This window comes from Dasypus novemcinctus, chromosome 12, assembly GCF_030445035.2.
Source record: "Dasypus novemcinctus isolate mDasNov1 chromosome 12, mDasNov1.1.hap2, whole genome shotgun sequence".
NCBI classification, from domain to species: Eukaryota; Metazoa; Chordata; class Mammalia; order Cingulata; family Dasypodidae; genus Dasypus; species Dasypus novemcinctus.
Window position 1 is genome coordinate 25,915,914 of NC_080684.1, and position 17,381 is coordinate 25,933,294.

The following is a 17,381-nucleotide window of genomic DNA, read 5'->3' on the forward strand; positions in this document are numbered from 1 at the left end:
CGTACATACATGCAATGGAATATCAGTCAGTCATAAAAAGGAATGAAGTTCTGAAACATACAACAACATGGATGTACCATATTGACATCACATTGAGTGAAATAACCATACATAAAATGACAAATATTGTATGACACTGATTTGAAAAAATCAGCATAAATTAGAATAAACTAAAACTCAGAATCTAATATATAGGTTTCCAGGGGATGGGGTGAGGATAAGGAATGATGTTTTAGAAATGGATGGTGTTGATGGAAGCACAACATTGTGAATGCAAGTAATAGTGAATACACATACATATGAATATGATGAAAAGGGAAAATGTTAAATTGTATTATGGTATCAGACCAATCTTTTAAAAAGAATCCATGGAATATACTACAAAGTGAATCCTAAGTTATATCATAGACTTTAATAAATTTTACAGTTATAAACATTTGAAAGAAAAAAAATCATACACTAGAGACATAGAACACCTGTTTGAATGGGTAGAAGAATGAATAAATATACAGGATGCAATACAATCAAAATCATATACTCAGAAGGATAGGGAAAATAATACAAAAATGGAGAACTGTCTATAGGACTTGAGTAACAGAGATGCATACAAACATATGCATCATGGCACTACAGAAATAGAACAGAAGAGAAAAGGGGTAGAAAGAATACTTCAGGAAATAAGGATCAAAAAATTTCCAACTCTTGGTGGTGGACTTGGCCCAGTGGTTAGGGTGTCCGTCTACCACATGGGAGTTCCGTGGTTCAAACCCCGGGCCTCCTTGTCCATGTGCAGCTGTCCCATGCTCAGTGCTGATGCACGCAAGGAGTGCCCTGCCATGCAGGGGTGTCCTCCGCGTAGGGAAGCCCCACGCGCAAGGAGTGCATGCTATAAGGAGAGCCGCCCAGTGTGAAAGAAAGTGCAGTCTGCCCAGGAATGTTGTCGCACACATAGAGTTGACACAATAAGATGACGCAACAAAAAAGAAACACGGATTCCCGTGCTGCTGACAACAGAAGCGGACAAAGAAAAACACCCAGGAAATAGACACAGAGAACAGACAACTGGGGCAGGGAAGGGGAGAGAAATAAATAAATAAATAAATCTTAAAAAAAAAAAAAAAGAACATGCCTTTAAAAAAAAATTCCCAACTCTTATGAAAGATATAAATATACATTTCCAAGAAGCATAACTTACCAACCAGAATTAACTTTAATAGACTACTCTAAGATACAAACTAATTGAAATATCAAATGCCAAAGATAGAATTCTGAATGAAGCAAGAGAAATGTGATTCATTACATACAAGGGATCCTCAATAAGATTAAGTAATAATTATTCTTCAGAAACCATGAAAGTGAGAAGGCAGTGGATGATATATTTAAGGTGTAAAAGAGAAAAACTGCCAGGCAAAAATTCTTTATCCAGCAAAAATGTCCATCAAAAATACAGGAGATTTTCAAATATTCATAGGTAGACAGAAGCTAATACAGCTCACAACAAAAGACCTATCCTAAAATAATTCTAAAGGGAGTCCTTCTCATTTAAAGAAATGGAAAAGAAAGAGAACCATGGAATAAAGTGCAGAAGTGAAGATTTTTACTAAAGGCAACTAGAAGGGTAAATGCAAAACCCAAGAGTAAGCACAGAAAGATGAGGAAGAGCCAGAGAGCTGCCTTCAGGCCTCCTTTTGGTCCACAACACCTGCCTAGTATCTGCTGCCACCATGGGAGTGTATGTGGAAACTATCATCCCCAGAGATGGGTGCACCTTCCTGAAATGTGGCCAGACCTGTGTGTCCAGTACACGGGGATGTTTGAAGAGGGAAAGAAATTTGATTCTTCTCAGGACAGAAGCAAGCCCTTTATGTTCGTCCTAGGCAAGCAGGAAGGGATCCAAGGGTGGGAAGAAAGGGTTGCCCAGGTGAGCTTGGGTGGGAGATCCAAACTGACTTTCTCTCCAGATGAGGGCTGTGGTGCCACTGGGCACTCAAGCAGCACCCCACCAAATGTCACTCTCGACTTTTACATGGAGCCTCTAAAACTAGGATGATAGTAATGACCTCCTCCCTCCACACCGTGTACTTGGATATGCAATGGAAGTGTCTGGTGCCTCCAGACATGTGCATATGAATCCACATGGAGCTTTTCCTGATGTTCCACTACACTCTTTGTATAAACATCTACAGACTGATTGCATTTAAGCACTCAGCTTTTGCTTCCAAAATCTCTCTTTTCCTCTTCCCCTTTCTCTTCATATATGTGTTGATTTAAATGATGTGCTTTAACCCTCAATATTCAGGTTTTGTTTTGGTTTTGAGATTCTTGATTCATGTGCAATCTTTTGGATCTAGGTTTCAAGTTAAGTATATGTTCAGATATTAACAACACAAACGATGGGTTAATTTTAGAATAAGAATTGATGTTTGGGGGTGTATGCAAAAATCTTCATTATTTGTGGATGAAATATTTTTTCTATTTTCTATTGAACATTCATGCTGCTGTACTGCAAAGTCATAGCAGATTTGAGGTGCTGGTGAGAGCAGAATTATTCTTCAAGTTGAGAGATGTTCTTGGGTTAAATTAATAGTCCTATCCAAAACTGAACTGGAAAAGGCTCTCCCCTTTCCCTCTGTCAGGTAGACCCTATCCTCCCTCAAACCCTTTGCCTTTTGAAAGCAGATAGTTTTCACTGCAGTGTTGAACACTACAGGGATCTGTCCCTGGGCCAGCAGGAATGTCTGAAGTCTTTTTTTTCTCTCTCTTATTCTGGCTTATTTTTTCTATTCTGTGGCTTTTCTAATAGGTTTTCAGGGCTTTGGTACTCTTCTCATAGCTGTTAAAACTCTAGCATGTCATAACATTTTAGAACTTTAACAGAAAGTTTAAATTGAAAATGCTGTTTTGGAAACTTAACACCCAATGAAAGCCCAGTCATCTGGCAAATCCTTGAATATTCTCTTAAGAAAATGATACTGGTCATTGCAACTTCATCATCTTCTGTTTTTTGATGCTCAGTCACACTGAAGGTCTCTAAGTTTCCTGTTTTTTTTCCTTTCCCCTCTCATACCTTTGCTGACCTGTATAGTGATTTGGTGAGAGAAATTGTTCCTGCCCTACCCTCCGACCTCCCACTCCGATATGAACTTGAGTTATTATTGGAATAAAAGTGCTTTTTGCTAGCAAAAAAACCCACAATAATACTTATCCTCAAAATATAACTCTACCCTTTAATTCCTTAAGAGTCAGAATACAACTGAATTTAAAAAATCATATTTCTTAATAATGGACAGGTAGAATATGAAGAGGTAACGTGGGAAAAATAACATAAAGAGGAGAATTGGAGGAATATTGGAGTAGAGAAATTGCATCCTATTGAAGCTAACTTGGAATATTTTTAAATTACTGGGTAATAAATGTAGGTAGTGTAATAAAGTCCCAGGATAACTACAAAGAAAGTATTTAACAAGTATACAGAAACAGAAATGGGAAAGGGAGCAGTCAGATACATCATAAAAGATCACCTATATAGAAAAGGAAACTGCAATAAAGGAAAGAGATGCAAAATATATGACACAAACAAAGGAAAAAAGGGCAAAAGTAATTTCTGCTTTTACAATAATAAAATTGAATGTTAATGGATTAAGCTCCCCAGGCAAAGATAAATAAGTCAAAGAGCTAAGAAGCATGAAACAACTATATGTTGTTTACAAGAAATTCACCTTAACCTCAAAGACAAAAATAGTTTGAAAGTAAAATGAAGGAAAAAGATATCCCATGCAAATAGTAGCCATAAAACATCTGGGAGAGCTATATTATTATTGGACAAAATAGATTTAATACAAAAGTTGTTATAAGACACAAAGAAGGTCACTAAATATTAATGAAAGGGAAAATCCACCAAGAAGAAATAACAATGATATATATTTATGCACCTAACCACTGTGCCTCAAACTAAATGAGGCAAACACTGGGGAAACTGAAGGGAAAAATAGACACCTCTAAAGATATAGTTGGAGAGCTCAAAATACCACTGTCAATCAATAGCTAGAACATTCAAACAGAGCATCAATAAAGGAACATAGAATTTAAATAGCATGGTAAATTACCTAGACCTAAGAGATATATACAAATCATTATACCCCAAAAGAGCAGGATACATATTCTCCTCAAGTGCACATTAATTGTTCTGCAGGATAGAACATATGTTGAGTCACAGAATAAGTCTCAATAAATTTAAAAGGATTAAAATATGCAAAGCATCTTTTGTGACCACAATTGAATAAAGCTGGAAATCAATAACAGGAAGAGAACTGGAAAATCCATAGCTATATGAAAAGTAAATAACATATTCTTAAACAATCAATGGATCAAAGAAGAAATACAGGTGAAATCAATAAATATCTTGAGATAAATGAAAATCAAAACACAACATGTCAAAATTTATAGAGGAAGTAAAGGCTATACTAACAGGGATACTTATAGCCCTAAATGCTAACATAAAGAAAAGAAAGGCTAAAATCAAAGACCTAAGTGCACAACTGGAGGAAATGCAAAAAGAAAAACAACGTAAAACCAAAGAATTATTAAGGAAGGAAATACCAAAAACTAAAAAAGAAATAAATGAAATAGAGAATAAAAAACAATAGAGAGTCCTAAAAATAATTGATTATTTGAAAAGATCAATAAAATTGGAAGAGCTTTAGCTAGACTGACAAAGAAAAACAAGAGAAGATGTCAATAAACAAAATCAAAAGTGAGAAGAGGACATTACTATTGACAGCAGGGAAATAAAAAGGATCATAGGAGGCTGCTATGAACAGCTGTATGCCACAGATTAGACAACATAGATGAAATGGACAAATTCCTAGAAACACATGAACAACCTACACTTAACCCACAAGAAACAGAAAATCTTAACAGTCCAAGCACAAGTAAGGGATTGAATCAATCATCAAAAATGTTCCAACAAAGGAAACCCCTGCACCAGCTGGATTCACAGGTGAATTCTACCAATAATTGCAAGAAGAATTAATACCAGTCCTGCTAAAACTCTTCCTAAGGATTGAAATAAGGGAGCACTATCTAACTCATTCCATGAGTCCAACATCACCTTAATAGAAAAGCCAGATAAATATTACACAAGAAGAGAAAATTACAGACTAATTTCTCTAATGAATATGTATGCAAAAAATCCTCAACAGTATACTAGTATATCAAATCCTAGGCTCAAAGATCTAGCACTCAGTACTTGTCCTTTTCTACAGGACTCTTACACAAAATAAATCCTCTATCAGAACAAGTGTCTGTTTCCTCTATTATGAATGAAAGCTCTTATGGTTGTGAGTAAAGGGTAAAAGACCATGGAATCCTAAACAATTTCATTACTATCAATTCATACAAACTGGCAGCTGAAACTAAGAATAATGAGTCATGATATCATAATAGAACTTTTAATTTCACCATTCTTAAGGTTGTCTCCCAGAGTTGGATATTTTTCATTATGATACAAAATATACCAAGGAAAACATTTCCAGAGCAATGGCAAAGAAAAGGGGAATAGCTTACGTTGAATCGGTTTGATGGGGAGATCTACCAGGGAAAATCTTTGTAGGAATAGAGGTAAGGGATGAAACTTCAAGGCAGGAATTTGAAGGGTGGGAAACTGTTCAGCTCTGGCTTGATACAAAGGTCAGGAACTGGAAGTATTAAAAACATGTTTAAACTGTCCGTTAGTTCCTAACTTTTCTCAAAGCATTGAGGAGATCACTGATAATTCCTGAAGCTTTTTTATTGGAATTTCAGAGTAGGTATAAATGTATTGGAATTTTCCCTTCAAATTGGTCGTAAAAGTGTTCAGAGAAGTCAGAAAAATATCCAGCTGTGCATATTCATTTAAGAGACTCCCAAGACTACCCGAGTTCATAGCAGTAGTTCCCAGAGTGTTTCATGTTTTCACTTGGAACATTGCTAGGCCCCTCCAAAATGCTGTAATCTAATTCTTTTACAGTGCCCCTTCCAAATAGCTTTTTGGAACTCTCAACTATTTTGGCCTCACAGAATCTTCCCAAGGACTATGACCTAGGTATTACCTATTTGAACTACTAAACAGCCCTACTGAAGTAAAGATTCATTTGCCCTTTTCCCAGACCCCTTCCTCTCAGGCCTCTAAAAAAGAAGCTGGAGAAAGCGAAATAAAACCACAGGACTTAGTACTTAGAGGCCATATCTGAAGCTCAGGAGGGATGAACCCAGGGTTACCAGCCTTCAGTACCCCTTCCAGCCTCCCCCCATTCTCTTGCCTAGGAAAGACATCTACCATTCCACTGAGGCCTCTCCATTCTTCTGCCATGTTCATCAGGACACACATTGACCTGCATTTTATCCTAGGACTGAGTTGAAATACTACACTTTCTAATTTTCTACTTGAAAGCTCCACTCCAAAATTTGATTATTGCCCACAAATGAGGCATCTTGGCATGGTTTCTGATTTTTTAGATTCTCTGAGGACCAAGTAAGGCCAAGAACTCTTAAGAAAATGTGACCACTTCTAGCTCTTTGAGTTCAGAATTAGATTGTGTTAAGGGAATTATCAGATGGCCTTTAGTGATCCTTCCGGCCTCTGAGAGCCAGTCAGTATATTACTCAGCCAAAGGGGTGCTGATGCAAAATGCTAGAAATCAGTTGGTTTTTATAAAGGGTATTTATTTGGGGTAGAAGTTTACAGTTACCGGGACATAAAGCATCAGTTACTTCCCTCGCCAAATTTTTTTGCCATGTGTTGGAGCAATATGGCTGCCTACATCTGCCAGGGTTCAGGCTTCCTAGGTTTCTCTCTTCCCAGAGATTGCTTCTCTTTCCTCAAAGCCAAGCTCCTCTGTGTACTTACTTCTTGGGGCTCCAACTCAAGACTCCAATATCTCTTCTCTGAGATACAGTTTCTCTGTGAGTCCCTGTCCGCCAAGGGTCAGGAACCCAATGCCCTATTGATGTGTTCCAAGCAAAGCCTTAATCATTAAATAATCAAGTAAAAGTAAAACCTTTGAATCCAATACATTCTAATATGACCAATAGGAAAAAAAAAATAAGTTTACAAACCTAATCCAATATTTCTTTTTGGAATTCAAAACTATATCAAAATGGTACATTCAGTTATCTTCCAATATTGGAACAGAAATAAGTTGGGTGATCAGAATTTAGGATATCACAATCTCATTCAATGCAGTCAAATCATTTGAGTTCTCTAGCCACAAAACTGAATTTCAAACTCCAGATTTGATAGAGGCACATAAAAATGACCAGAGACAATTAAACAAAATTTTGAGCTTCACTAGCCTTTTAAAAATGCTTCCAAATTGTTTACTCTGATAGTTATATCTCCTTGATGTACGTGAGGAAATACTGGGGCTACTTTTGGGGCAGTAGCAAAGGAAACAAGTGAGGTCAGTGCTGTGCCAATTTTTCCCCCAAAATAGAAAATACTCTCTTTTGAATCTTTGGCAGAAGGAGAGCACATATCTACCCTGGTCTACAAGAAGTAATCTTGTAACTGCTGCTTGTTTCATTCCTTATTAGATGTCAGTCTCTAATACAGGGAGTTAAAACAAAATGTGTTTTATCATTTGTTCTTTCTATGCCTGATTCATTTGAGAAATGAATGTTCTCTTTTTTTCTATTCCATTGCCATGCACAGACCCCATTAGGTAAGATTTTCTATTATTTAGTTCAATTGTCTATTCCACAGACTCTATAGAATGGATTTCCTGGTATGTGAGCTGTCTTTACTCTGTTTGATAGAAAGAGATTTCCAGGAAGATTAAAGTACCCGGAAAATATTTGGGAAACCAGACTAAAAATTAAAATTTGGAGGAAAAAAGGAAGAAAATAGTTGTACAAGATCTAATGTGGATAAAATATAGTCTCCAGAAACAGAAATTGATCTAACATAAAGAAAATAGTACAAATAAATAATGGAATGCAATTCAAAGTTAAAGAAAGACTTGAGTCTACTAATTAAATTAAAAAGGATCATCACATAGCAAGAGGAAATACTTTTCTAAAAAAAAGAAGTCTAAATCTTACAGATATTCTTTAAGAAAAATAAAAATTCCTTAAATTTGAAGAACAGTTTATCTTCCAAAGTGAGCTAACAAATCTAATAAAATGATGTAAAATTCTGGAAAAAAAAAGTTATTTCAAGTAATGAAACCTACATACCCCACAAGCAGTACTTTATTTGTAAATCAATATGCATATCTACAGTAAGGCCAGGATTCACTATATATCCACCCTTCTGTAAAAAACAAAATAAACAACAAAAAAAACCTCTAAAACTGGAAACATTAATATACAAATCAATGTAAGGATGTGAAAAATGGAAAAGCCATGATTTAATTAAACACGCACCAAAATAAGTAATAAGCAGGGTGTAAATTTTTCAAAAAACTTACTATAAACTTAATAAAAAGATAAAAATTTGTATGCTTTATTAATACGTATCAATAAAATTGTGATTTTTAAAAATTGTTTAGAAAAATTAAATGCAAATAGACCTAACCCTAATTAAAGGAAAGAATATATACAATTGAAATATAAAGAAAAAAACAAATCATATACTGCCTTCAAAAAGCATACTTTCAACCATAAAGACATAGATAGATTGAAAGTAAAATTTTAGAAAAATATACATGCCATGCAATCACTAAAGAAAGCAGCTATGGTTATATTACTATAAAACAGAGAAGAACTTGGACAGGAAACATTACATGACATAAAATGAAACATTTCAAGAATATTTAACAATCCTGAATTTGTTTCCACCAAATACCATAGTTTCTAAATAGATAAAGTAAAAGTTAAAATAATTTAAATGGTTTGTACACATATTCACAATTTCAGGAGATTAACAAACAATCCAATGTGCCATGTGCCAAGTGAGCCCTGAATTTCAGCAGAGTTGCAAGACCAATCCTCCAGGTCATTGAACTCCCTGAAGACAATTAACAAGGCGATGAAGATGGACAATGCTCATACCAAGGAGCAGAGAGTGTCTGCAACTGCAAGAAAGATAACTCCATCCATCTGCCCCATTGGATTTAAACCTCTTCTCAATTAGAAGCAGAGTGGGCATCACCATCCTCAAATCCTCAAGACTACGGAATGAACAAAGGACTAAGGTAGGACTTAGAATTATTCTACTATAGACTTACTATTACTCAAGCAATGGAAGAATTCTTGTCATTGATGTAAAGGCAGTGACCACCAGAGGTTCTGAGGGATGGGAGAAGGAAGAATAGGGGTAATATGCAGGCAATGGGACATAGGTTTAGCAGCTACTCTTTCATTTTATATTTGCATAACCTTGGGTAAAGCATTTACCTTTCTTACAATTAGCTTTCTTTTCTATAAAATGACATGATAATACATTCTTTGTGAACAGTCAAGTATTTTTCAAATATGTGCTATTATTTTTATTAGCTACATGATTCAATTGTTTCTTCTTACAAGTAGAACAGAGAATAGTCTCCTAGATTCTAAGTTTTGAGAAATCTGACATTTAAAGTCAAATATTGACAGAAGATATACTGCATTTTTAACCTAATATCATATCTTATTTCAAACCAGTATTGAATTTGACAATTTCTTACTGTGTTTAAAAATATATCTTTTCAAGAGAATAAAATAAATAATTATGGGGTCTAGAAATAAAGACCTGTAAATCTACTTCAAAAGTTGATGTCCTAGTAGGGAATAAACATAGCAACCCCACATCATACTCCTTTTGGTCATAGGACAATAGCCAGAAGAAAATTGAAGTCCTTGATAGATAGAAAACAAATCTGGTAAAACCTTGCTCATTCTAGCTTTTGCCTGAAAGAAAAACTAGAATGTGGTATAAAAAGAAAATCATAGAATAGCATCAATTCACAGAGTTGAGAAGGCAGGGATTTTAAATCAGGGAGCCTGAGGGAATTGCAATTAGAGTGGAAAATTCCAGACCTGGAAAATGCTGATAAGAGAAACAGCTCCATAAATGTGCTTATGTGTCCCCTTGAGTTTAGACTGAGTAGTAAGTTGGGCATGCGTAGGATGAAAGTCAACAATGTCTGTCAAAAAAGTAGGAGCCGCTAGTCAAAGATTTCAGGATGTCCCACAGAGCTTAAGATGTTTAAGTTCTGAAGAGCTGTAGTAGAATGCTCATTTCGAACACAGATACATTCAGTGAAAATTCCTAAGAATTCATGCCTTAGTAACACAAGGCTGCATGGAACCTCATATAAAGGTGACTCTTGAGCACCTTTAGAAAATAAAACTTTAAAGACAATACTTAGAGATCATGTTGATCAAGTAGCTGATCTGCCTACCAAAAATAACTCAAATCTTTCAAACAAGATAACTAAATTCAGGTACTCAACAATGTGAAACCATAATTTCCTGGAACCAATTGAAAATTACTAAATGTGTGAGAAAAAAAAAAGGCAGTAAAGTGTGAACTGTAAGCAGGATAAAAATCTAAAAGAAACAAACGAAAAAATGACAAAGATGGTGAAATTAGCCAACCATTCTTGAAATAGCTATAATAAGTATTCAAATATAGTTGAAGATTTAAGATAAAACATGAACCAAAATGAGAAAGAAATGAGAAAGAGTGGATATAACCATGCCAGAATCCTCAGGATTGGGAAAGGAACAATGGACTTGAGTAGATGTAGTTACTTTACTACAGACTTATTGTGATTCTAACAATGGAAGAACTTATTTTATCATTGATGTAGGGGAAGTGTCCACTAGAGGTTCTAAGGGGAGGGAGAGGGAAAAATAGGTGTAATTTAGGGACATTTTTGGGACTTAGGAATTGTCCTGAATGGTATTATAATGACAGATACTATCCATTATATATCTTGTGAAAACTTACAGAAATGTCTGGGAGAGAGTGTAAACTACTATGTAATCTATAATCCACTCTTAGTGGCAATGCTCCAATATGTGTTCATCAATTGTAACAAATGAAGCACATTAATTAAGGATGTTAATGTGGGAAAATGTGGGAGGGCTAGGGAGTGGGGTATATGGAAATCCCCTATATTTTTTATGAAATATTTCTGTAATCTAAATATCCTTTTTAAAAATTAAAAAGTATATTAATTAAAACAAAACAAATGAAATTGTCCAATGATCTATGACCACAGCTCTTGAACAAACAGCTCATAGTCCCTGTGCTGTGTCCTCTTAATGAACTCTACTTCCTGGTCCTTCCACCTCTGTCCCTTGTTCTCCTCACTGGCATCTTCCCCCTATGGAACTGGGCAGAGATGTATCGCAGGAGCCCAGGCCACAGCAGCCTGGAGACCCAGGCACAGTCCATAGGTTACCCTTCAAAACACAGTATCATGTTGTTTGATGCAAAAAGAACAGCTGACTAAAGAATTGCAGTTTGAAGAAGCTGTTGTTTTTCCTGAAATTGCTGCTGCTGAAAGATGATTTATTCCTGAAGAAAATGCAAATACTTGGAGGGACTTAATTTTGGTTCAGATACTACAGATGGAATTTGATAGAGAATATTATGCACAGCTAAGGTGTGAAGAAAAAGAAAAAGTTTAATGGAGATAAAAGGTTTCCATTTCCTTTGGCAATTATCAAAAAGTGCATCCTTAAGAAGAAAATGGTAGCTCTGAAGAGGAGGGTAAGCAGCAAGATAATCATGAGGACTACCTATATATCAGTAAAACCAGTTCCTACACCCAAAATGGTTTATAGGAAAAATAAATGAGATCACCACTAAACATTATAAAGTAGTTTGTGGGAGAAAAAATACAGTAACAATGGAAAGTTTTGCAGCTGAGTTTCAGATAGTAGATGGAATTGGAGTGTATGCTTTAACACCACATGCCCATTCAGAGGGTGGAAGTACCCACCTCCATGAAGAAAAGGATCCATTTACTGCCTGCAGAAAACTGAGTTGATCCTAAGACAAGTTTATTTATGCATAAAATGATCAACTCTAGTATGTTAGCGACAAGAACTGGCTGTATTAGTACAGTAAATGAATCTCTTGTCTCATGCCTATGGAGGGAGGGTAGAAGATATAAAGTAAGATAATAAAGTTATACAGTATATGCCATCAAGATATTCAACTCTTAATGAATTTAAGAATTGTAACAAATACATTAGAGATGATTTCAGGTTTGAAGATCACCTCAGCAAATTAAATCTATGTAGGATCATCTGCATGTGGGCAGAAAAAGACGTGCACAATCTCATAAAAATGCAGAGAGCTGGAATTCCTTGTCCAAAAGTTATAGTGCTCAAGAAACACATTTTAGTTATACCTTCTGTTGGTCAGGATCAATATCCAGACCCTAATTAAAAGAAGGGCTTAGTAGTGAAGAAATGAAAGAAGTCTACTATCAAACCCTTCATAAGATGCAGCTGTTATATAATAAACATATGCTTGTACATGCAGGTTTCAGTGAGTATAGCGTGCTATAGCATACTGGCAAGGTCTGGTTAAATGATTTCAGTCAGCCTATAGAGCCAACCCATCCTCATTGCTTGGAGTTCTCTTCCAAGACCGTAGGAATTTCTCACAGTTTTTTTTCTTAAAGGAGGATAGAGGATGTCCTTGGTAAAAGAAAACTCTTCAATGCTATTTCATGTTTAAACATCTCATCAGGCAATGAAGCTTGTTTCTTAATTGAAATAGAAGCTTTGGAGAAATGAATGAAGATCATTTTCAGAAGACTGTAAGGAAGGCTTTTCCTTTTTAAAAAGACAATTGAGGCCTGCCAGCACTATATAATGTATAACGTCTTTATTCACTGTCTTTTTTTAAAATTTATTTTATTTTATTTTATTTTATTTTTTTTATTGACTTTGTAATAATATTATTCACTGTCTTTAAATGTTAAGAGGGTAGAGACTGTCAGCTGTCAATGGCACTTTAAGTTATGGGTATTTCGAAATAACAAAAAAGGAAACATAAGAAGTGTACAATTGTGCTTCTGTCTTCCTTTATTTCATTGTAACCCATATACCAGGCAGTGTGGAAATTTTAGCTCAGCATTGAGAGAATAGAGTGTCACTATCTCTCATCTTATGAATAAGATAATGTAATTATTTCATAACTAAATGTTTTCTAGATAAAATAGACCTGAATTTATATGATTTTTGTTATAAAATTAATTGATGAGCAATTTTAAACCTAGGGTAATATTTCCAAATATGAGAGGAAAGGACATAAGTGTTTACATAAGATGGTTTTATTACAATATATTTGCTTTTATTTCTCTATTCTTTTTCCATACAAAATTTTCTTCCCTTTTAGTGGGTGCTCTAAACGGCAGCTTGATTTCAGAATGGCTGATGCAATTGGACATAAGCAATGTTGTATTGATAAATCATGAAAATGAACTGAATTCTATTTCAGGTTTTTGAAAGAGATAAACATATTCAGATCTTCTTAAGTATCCAAAAATATTTTTATTTACCTTTAAGCTTTTCTTCATTTATGTGAAGTGGTTAGGCTCATGATGTAGTCACTCTGCATTTGTAATGAAAACACAAATTTTCTGGAAGAACAAAATTTAAGACTTAACCATGTTTGACATATCTTAATAAAACCAAAGAAACAAAGTTCAGTGTACATTTCACTCAATTATATATTTACTGATTTTTGAGAGAAATATGACGAGCTAGTAAAAATAGTGAATAAGCAAAAGAAACAAATGGAATTTACAGACTTGAAAAATTTCATGACCTTAGATGAAAATATCATGGGTGGCATTAATACTGAAAAAGGCAATGCAAAAGGAAAGATCATTGAACTGTAATTTCAATAGCAACTATGCAAAATGAATCAGGGAGAACAAATAATTTTTAAAAATCAGAGATATTAACATATGGGAGGTTAACAGTCAAATACGCATGTAGAGTGATGACAGCAAAAATGATACAGTACTAACCTTCAAAAACTTGTGCCTCTATAGAAGCATCAAAATATCTGGATAAAACAGTCATAAATATCTTTATGTGAGCTCAGGAAAGAAGCAAAGGTCTACAATAAACAAACAAATGTTGAATGAGGAAAATAGCATTTAAAATTGGCAGGTAAACTTTGTGGCATTATACTAGCCCTGTCCACCCCCTCCCTGGAACAGTGTAGCTCAAGTTCCCATGGTGGGATGTAATTTCAAAGGGAGTGGAGAAGATCTTATTCTGAAACAATTGTATTTGTCTGTAGCCTACTGGAAAAAATCTGAAGGACTGGCCCGAAGTGCTCACATTTGTTTTCCCTAATTCAAAAGCCACACAGACAATAAAACAAGCTTGCAGTCCTCAAAAACATCATAAGGCAAACAAAAAAAATATTACAGTGGTATCAAACAACACAGTAAAAAGAAAAAAAATAAATAGAATGCCATTAGCCAGAGAGGAAAAGCTATAAAGAGACATTCTTTGAAAAGTTAGGATATTAAAATGTACCAAAGGTTACTGGTGAATTTAGAAAGTCACACACAAATCCAGAGCTAGACACACCATCAGAAAAGACCTGAAAAGACACTAAGATGCATGTGGCTGACCTCTAGGCTCAGTACAAGAAGGAAGCAGAAGCTAAGGAGGGGTTGTAAATGGCTTGGGTAAACATTTAATGATGCAAATCTGAGTTATATTTTCCTCTCATCTCCTTCCCTCCCCTCCCTCTACTTCCACTCCCCTTCCCTCTTCTTCCCATCTTTTCTCTCTCTCTCTCTCTCTCTCTCTCTCTCTCTCTCTCTCTCTCTCTCTCTCTCTCTCTCTCTCTCTCTCTCTCTCCTCTCTCCCTCTCCACCCACCCTCCCATGTTACATACTTTTGGGTTCCTGCCATTCAGAGAAGATCACACCTAAAAACTAGCTAAATGAAGAGAGACCTTAAGATGATGCACAATTAAGAACACAGACTTTACAAACATGTTTAGAAAGTTCATAAAACTACTACAACAACAACAGCAAAGATTCTAAGGAAGAAGAAGATTATAATTTCCAGATTTACTACATTATAATATTCAAAAGAGAAAGCACTTTTTTCCTAAAGTAAAATACCTTTTATTTAATGTAATCATGGTAAAGGTGTAAAAGTAAAAGTAAAGCCCTAAAAATAGTTAATTTCATTTACTATATTATAAACTGCATTGAAAATTTTTAGATAGTATATAAAAATGAAAAGAGATAAATTTCATTATTGTCAAACTCTCCTATTCATTCAAACCAGACCCCCTGGTACCCTGCATGGGGCCTCTCCATTTGAGTTATTTCCTAAGTCAGTCACTACAACACCTAAAATAATAAAAGGATCTACCACATCTCTGGATATGCTCCTGAAGTGAACTGAAAGTATGTTTCTGTTTTGGACTGCTCCAGCAGCCAGTGATAGCTCAATATGTTCAGATATACAATGGACATTGCCTCCTGACTGTTTCATAGCACCAAAGGGTGTTGTGTACCAGGTCAGTGGAATGCTGGAACTTCCCTCCAAGGGCCAACAGTGCTGCAGCATGCCAACTTTATGAAGTACATACCAAGTGGAGCAATAATTACCAGACTAATGTAAGTAGAACTTAAACAAATGCAATTGGAATTATGGCTTGCTCCCATAAAAAAAACAACATGTGTGGTATTGCACACCCAGAACTTAGATCTATTAACTGCAGCTCAAAGAGCAACTTTGTATTGATTAATATTAAGTGATGGACATATGTAACTGATGAATATAATATCTCTTCTATTATAAAGCATATGGAGAAAAATATTAAACATGTTAAAAGTCCTTATAAACTTAATTCATTTTCCAAGTTTATTTCTTCCAGAATCAATAACTTCCAGAACAAGGTCTTAGTCATGTGGGGGTTTTATTCAATTCCAACAATGGTGTCAGGCCTGCGTTCCCTCAGCCTCAAAGGATTTGCCAGAGATTTTCACGCCCTGTCCGGCAGGAACTACTGCCCCTGACCAGCAGGAAGTGGCTTCAAAAGAATGACCATTGCCCTTCAGCTTCCCCTTAAGAATTACGGTGAAAACACTCTGAGGGGGTAGTGGAGGCAGAAGGTAATGAAAACAGGGAAGGTGGCTAGTCAGAAAAAAGTACACTAAATACCCTGGACACAAGGTCCAGTTTAAAAGTCCCAGTTCAAAAGTAATCCTGGATAATTCCAAACAACAGTCTTACAATTGGTTTCCTAGAAGATGACAGGTCAAGGTAGAAAGACAGCAAAGAGCTGTGAGCCTATGTGTGTTTATGTGAATTCCATACGCCCCTTATGGTTCCCCATAGACATCTTTCTTTTTGCCCATAGTGCCTTAGTCGTTATTTCTCTACAGTGGGTTTCAGCAGTAACCAGTGCCCACAATCAGACCCAATTTTGGGATTGCACAGACCTACCATTGTTGGGGGCTCCTGACATTCCTTGAACTGTAACTACTGAAAATTGGACAGTATGGAAAACATTGCTGACTGGCAAAGAACATGAACAAATTTAGAACGAAAACTGGTTTAATCCTCTTTCTTGGCCCTGGTGACATATAGGTCTACTAACTTTTAGTGACAGACTCCTATTATTCTGTGTCTGTTATGCTGTTGCTGTAGAATGTGAATGCAATGCATGTCTTATGGTCAAATTACACTGCTATGTGAGGTATATTGTGGGGGCCTGGAGCCTGGGCTCTTCCTACTTAATGGAAACAAAGCCTGCATCATGTAGCCGCCTACATACCTGGATATAAATTAAAAACTGGTAAGCCGCCCCAGAGAAAAAGAATGTAGAGATGTTATACACTGTAATTTTCTCCAGACTGCAAACTTCCTTCCCACAATAACATCTCCACACCCCATTTCTGTGCTTCATGTGACCCTAGCAGAATCTCTGGTATGAAATGTCTTTGTTCTGTGACCCTATATATCATGCCCTATTTTCCTGCCTCCTTGCAGAATGATACAATAATTCTTTGGCCTGCCATGACTAGAGATCCTCTCCTGTCCATAAGTCCCAATAAAACTCATGTCTGACTCTGTACCAAGTACATTCTATGGTCTTGTGGCCACTGTGCCCTCTGCCTTCCAGGAACTGGATTGGAACAAGACCCTATAAGCAGAGATTCTGGATTCAATGTTGTAGGTCAATAGATTAGAAAGAGCTTTCATAGTGCCCTTGACTAGTTTACTGAATCATAAGCCAAAAGAAAGAATAGATAAAAATGAAGTTGAAATTCCAGAATTGTCTTGGGGTACATTTAAGAAAGGCACACAGGGTTCAAGGATATTAGATGTTACATTGGATTATCATGAAAGTCTTACTCAATCCAAGATGGTCGAAAGAACATATGTGTCACCAAAACTGAAATTTCAGGGAA

General features: G+C 35.8%; 1 pseudogene; it reads left to right on the plus strand.

The window, feature by feature from the left end:
* Window positions 1-1,810: 1,810 nt before the first annotated feature.
* On the plus strand, window positions 1,811-12,776 carry LOC101414170 (serine/threonine-protein kinase RIO3 pseudogene; annotated as a pseudogene).
* Window positions 12,777-17,381: the final 4,605 nt, after the last annotated feature.